Consider the following 6,000-nt stretch of genomic DNA (forward strand, 5'->3'; position numbering starts at 1 on the left):
AACCCTGTATTTGCATGCTTTAGCTTTTTCAGCCCCTTCACAAGCCGCACCAGCTCTGCTGCTGGTTCAATGTAAATGGGAAGGCTCTAGGTCCGAACAGGTTGCATCCCATACCAGCACCCGGCCCATCTTTCATTTCCTAATACTCAATTCCCCTAATTGAGTATTGTTATCAATTGTAAAGTATGTAGATGGAGCCACATCCGGAGAGTTGAACAAGACATAAGAGAATTTACGTTTGATGCGTCACTGGAACGGCTTGCTCGATTGATAAGAGCGCTCGGACGGAACCCGAGAGGCGCCGGTTCGAGTCCCGCATCGTTTATGGTGAAAAATTCAATTCGTATCTTACACTGTAGTGCCCCCGCCAAGTCGAGCATAAACCAGCGGCACGTCCTTTTCTCGAGGCAGTTCAGACCATTTTCGATCCTCTATAACTTCGTTATGGAGAAAACTAGAAGAATTTTTCAGTAACCAAACAGGCATTGTATAAGCATGGTATATTTAAAATTTCATTCAATTTGAACAAGTAGTTTAAGAATGATGACTAGTCAAAGTTTCTCAATTTACACTCACTGACTGTCTGACTGACTGACCGATCATTAAAAGTTTTATGAACTTCTAGCAGACATAGAAGCTTCAAATTTGGAATACAATCAATTTAAGGTATTCCTTGGGTGTATAAATCAAGGGATACATTTTTATACACCCAAGTACTACTTAAACAAATAATCCCTTATTAATATAAGTATAGATTACAAAGTTATTTATGCATTTGGTATTTGTGTTGCAAGTTACCGTGGCACTTTCAGGAATCACAAGTCTTGAAAGGAAAAACGTTGCATTATCATAAAAACGTAACTTGTAAAAAAACCAAGACTCGCAGCTCAGTTCTTCTACCGTACAAAATTTGTGAGATGAGATTCTTGTTATTACAGATTTAAGTGAAAACTGTATTAGTATAAGTATATTGTAAGTTTTCCGATTATAATAATGTGTGTGAACTTCATACTATTGTTTTTTTTATTTCTTTTCAGCTGATGGTAATTCATACACCCTGCCCATTATAACGCAGTGTTGCTCATTATTATTAAAAAACCCAAGAATTCTAAGCGGCACTACAACTGCGCTCGTCAGTTCGTCATCTTAACACATAAGTTGTCAAGTCTAATTTGCCCCGTAATTTCACTAGCTACGGCGCCCTTCAGATTGAAACATAGTAATGCTTACACATTAATGCTTCACGGCAGAAATAGGCGCTATTGTGGTACCCATAATCTAGCCGGCATCCGGTGCAAAGAAACCCCCCACAGGTAATACCCACTAACTAGCCAGTGGTACTATTAGGTACTTATTTAAATACTTTTCATGAAGTTATTCTTTATAACGTTTTGTTATAATTATACAAATGACCTTAAACTAATAATTCATAATTAATTATAACCATAATCTAGTAAACACTCCCTAAAGTTAGAGAAAAACGCTCTAATCAAGTTAAGTAGAAAATAATTTGTTTGTGTTAACATAATTGAAAAAAAAGCGTTGAGCGCTTGATGTCTATTGCTAAAAATATTTTATTGCTAGACAAATGATGTTATTTTGAAAATAATACCTTAAAAAGCACATTTTTTTGAAAACAGGTATATGTGAAAATAGGTTATTAAGTTGTTTTATGAATAACTAGCTGACCCGAGAGACGTTGTTCTCGAACAAAAAAAACTCTTGCGGGTGGAATTTCTTAAAATTCTTAGCTGACCTCTACTCGGCGAAAGGAATATTCCTACCAAATTTCAAGTCTCTACGCCTTATGGTTCCTGAGATGAGGAGTCATGATGAGTCTATGACCGGTGGAAATCTCTTATCTTTATATAGATTAATTAACCACCTATTTAGAATAATTAATCGACGACACTAGACACTCGGCTGATTTACACCCTCGCCTGCTGCTTGGGCTGCAACCCACAGCTTCGTGTATAATGAGCAGCTTAGCTCACTTGTATCGTAATATACTATTATACCTTGAAGTAAAGAGCATACCCCCCTCCCTCAATTTGCCCCATACGCCTAAGGCCAGCAATGCATATTTTGACCCCTAGTGTTGTGGAGGGGGTTGCCTCCATCAAAGTATACTGGTACAAAGTATCTAGAGAATTCTATTCGTAATCGAATGAAGACGATAAGAAACGTGAGTAGTTATCTTAATTGAATTATTTTGGGTTGAATACATAAATAAACAGATGCCTCAATCACTGCTAGCTCGCTACATTTAATTGAATTCTGGTGTCGTAATATAAAGAAAGGGTCGGCGGAGAAAAGTTGCCGCAAAAGCTTTCCTTCTGCTCGAATAGGCCCTGATTAAACACAAAACTAATGGCCATTTAACGAACGTGCGACTTTATGGTTTTATTTTGAAATTAGTTCATTAGTTCGTTAATTTAAAATGTTGAGGGCATATTGATGTGCAGTGCAGTGCAGCCGATATCTATACCATCTTTGTGCTGCAGAATATAGCATGAATAGCCTTTATTCACGCTATTCATAAACTAGATCCTAAAGAATCTAAAAGAGAAAAATGTTAAGAAATAAACATCTTAACTGTTGCATATAAATAGATTCTTGATAATGTTATATTATACTTATGTACATATGATTAGATTAGCATATTTGCTATAAGCTAGATAATTAAAAGTTAACCCTAGGGGACTATTAACACTCGTATAAACATTGTCCATCGGGATATAAAGAAATATGAAAGAATAAGGGAGAGTAAGGGTGATTATCAAATGTCACGAAGATTCTGTGGATGGCGCCACATTTCGAGAGTTACAGATTTATGGATGATGCGTCATTTGCACTATTGGCTAAGTGATCGAAGCACTGAGGCGTATCTCGAGACGCGCGGGTTCAAATTCCGTAGCGGCCATACATTGTGGTAAGTAAATTCAGATTGTTTATTCAGTCAACCAAGTGAAGAGAGCGGGCTTGAGGCACTGAATGCTGATTGGTCAGGTTATAATTACAACGTATCATAATTGGTCAGGTAATAAACACAACAGATCGTAAGCAATTGCTGGTCACATTAAATTTAAAATTAACACTAAAGAAAACTTAAATCATTTGTATAGTGTGGTATCTAAATCCAATCGAACTGTATTACTTTATTAAAAAATAACGTTTTTTTTAATTTTTAATAAACTTAACTTAAACTTATTGGTTATAAAGTCAATGTGCTATGATCGCATTCATTTTAATCTTGAGTTGTACATGTATGACAATTTATAGGTTATATTTGTAAAGTTGGTTTTTGCACTGAGGGTGGTGATGTTTCATCTTGAAGTTTATTGATGAGAGAAGTGTTGAGAGGGCGGCAGAGGTCGGTGGCTGAAAGGGTTGTGTGGGAACGGAGGGCACCTGCATCTACACATGGTGCTGCGATCTCGCCCAGTTCGTTTTTTACTCATTTGTGCAGACGGATCAGTCTAATGCAGTTTTTAGCGTTGAATATATTCACAATTGGACTAGTTGGTGCAACAGTTTAACATTTTATATGAACACATAACAGGCTATCCAAACCACTACATCCGGTTCGACCAACCAAAAGTATTGGTTAAAGAGAATAGATTTCTCCCAAGACTGGTACGTGAAGCCATTGAAATTAAAAAACACCCAAATTTCAATAGAGGAGACGGTCTAAAATTATCGATAAACCCTGGGTTCCAATAATCTCTGAATTAAAACCCAAACCTACACATATCAAAAAACAAAAGAAGACACTGTCAGTAAATTTTGTTTGCTCTGCAAAAGAGAGCTGTTCGTGCTATATATCAGCTTGGTTATAGACAGTCTCTCAAAGAAAAATTTAAAGAAATAAATATTATGACTGTTTATTGTCAGTACATTTGTGAAAATTTCACAAAAATCGTCACCTTTTTGCTCTTAATAGTGATTTTCATTATTATAACACTAGAAATAAGGGATTGCTTGTAACTAATTCTAGTAGGCTTCATAAGATACATAATAGCTTTGAGCGTTATTAATTATTAAGTCATATGTAAATAATTTGAAATATTTCATTGATAATAATGTAATAATTTTTAAATAGCTGCTTTCATCTGAAGAAATAAAAAAGCTTTAAGGGTAAATGTATACACTTTTATAATAAGGTCCCAGCCACTGTTCTGGGATTATCTATAAATAAATTTAAATGTTTTATAAAAAATGGCTCTGTCGTAAATCCTATGTGGTAAGCCTGGGACTAGATTATGGTCATTTTGTAGCGATAGAAATTACTGTACAATATTGTATATTTTAATTTAAAAGAGCGCAAAAAAAGGTTGCTGGGAGAGTTTCTTGCGCCGCTTCTTCTCTGTTAGAGCGCCATTTGTTTCCGAAGCGGTAATATCTAGTATATTAGAAAGACATCAAAAAGAATTCTTGAGGAATAAATTTTGAGAAAATAAATGCCTCTTATGCCTTTTAACAAATGGCACTAAACTTCACAATGACAACAATACAAATAAACTCCACTAATATTTCAAATGTTTTTTGGCACAAGATATATATATATATATAAGAGCCTTATGCAATGTCAGTCCTCTAGAATCATGTAGACCATTATTCAAAAAGCACCGTCTGATAACGCTTACTGGTCTATATAATATATTAGAAATTAGTATGTTCAATAAAAAACATAGTGAATTTTTTAAACCAGCAAAGGACTATTCCATATTAGGATTAAGAGATCCAACTCGCCTTTTGATGCCATACTGTAGAACAGCGCTTCATCAAAATAATGCAAATGTTATGTGTATTAGGGTCTTTAACCACCTTCCAAAGAATATTAGAGAGATGCCTTAAATAATAATGCATAAAAAATAAAAATTATGGCTAATAGATAATTGCTTCTATAGTTTAAAAGAATTCTTTAGCCAAAAATAATAGTACCAATTTAAATGTTATTATTTGAGAGGTACCTACAAACTAATGTTTATTTTATATTATGGGTGGTTTTATATTATGTGGGAAACACAGAAAATGTTTAGAACTGGCCAGTTAGAAACATTGCTAATGAAAACTTTTATTGAATTTCAATTTGAGAACTCTTTGGTAACCTAATGTAGTATATTGCATTCATATGTCATTTGTTTTTGTGAATTAGCGGCAAATCTAAAACTCTTGTTATACGTGAAAATGAACCTAATGCGAGATAATTTTCGGTCAGTGATTTATTATGACTTTCGTTGTGGTCTTACTCAACAACAAAGCTATGATAGGCTGCGATTACTGCATTTCTCAATGAAGCTCCATCTCGTGCCAGTATTTACAATTGGTTTAAGCGTGGACGTAGCAATCTCAATGATGATCCGCGTGAGGGACGTCCTTTAACAGCGACTACTGAAGATAGCATCAGTGCTGTGCGACGCATGATAGGAGAAGATAAGAGAGTGACCTATCAGCAGATACGGGCAAGCCTAGGCATTGGTATGAGTCAAGTTCAAAAAATATTACACGAATATTTAGGCGTCAGGAAGCTTTGTACCAGATAAATTCCCCATACTTTAACCGACGACCAGAAGCACCTTCGCCTGGACTGGTGTCGCCAAATGTTAGATAAGTTTAACGGCGGTGACTCAAATGCTGTATTTGACATCGTCACAGATGATGAAAGCTGGATCTATTGCAACGAACCCGAAACCAAAAGATAATCAGTTCAGTGGGATCGAGATCCTTTCGAGGATCGGCCAACTAAGGTAAAGAAAGGAAGAAGTCAAAGAAAAAAGGTGATTGCCTCATTCTTTGGTCGGAAAAGTCATTTCGCGACAGTTGTGCTAGAAGATGGAAGGACAGTTACTGCAGACTGGTATGTCAATCGCTGTTTGACTGTTGTCTTGGAAAAAATTGGACAGCAGCGCCCTCGAAGCAGGATCCTCCTTCACCACGACAATGCTTCAGCGCACTCCGCAAAACGGACTGTTGAATATTTGACTATGGGAGGTGTCG

This window comes from Leptidea sinapis, chromosome 19 (assembly GCF_905404315.1).
Source record: "Leptidea sinapis chromosome 19, ilLepSina1.1, whole genome shotgun sequence".
NCBI classification, from domain to species: domain Eukaryota; kingdom Metazoa; phylum Arthropoda; class Insecta; order Lepidoptera; family Pieridae; genus Leptidea; species Leptidea sinapis.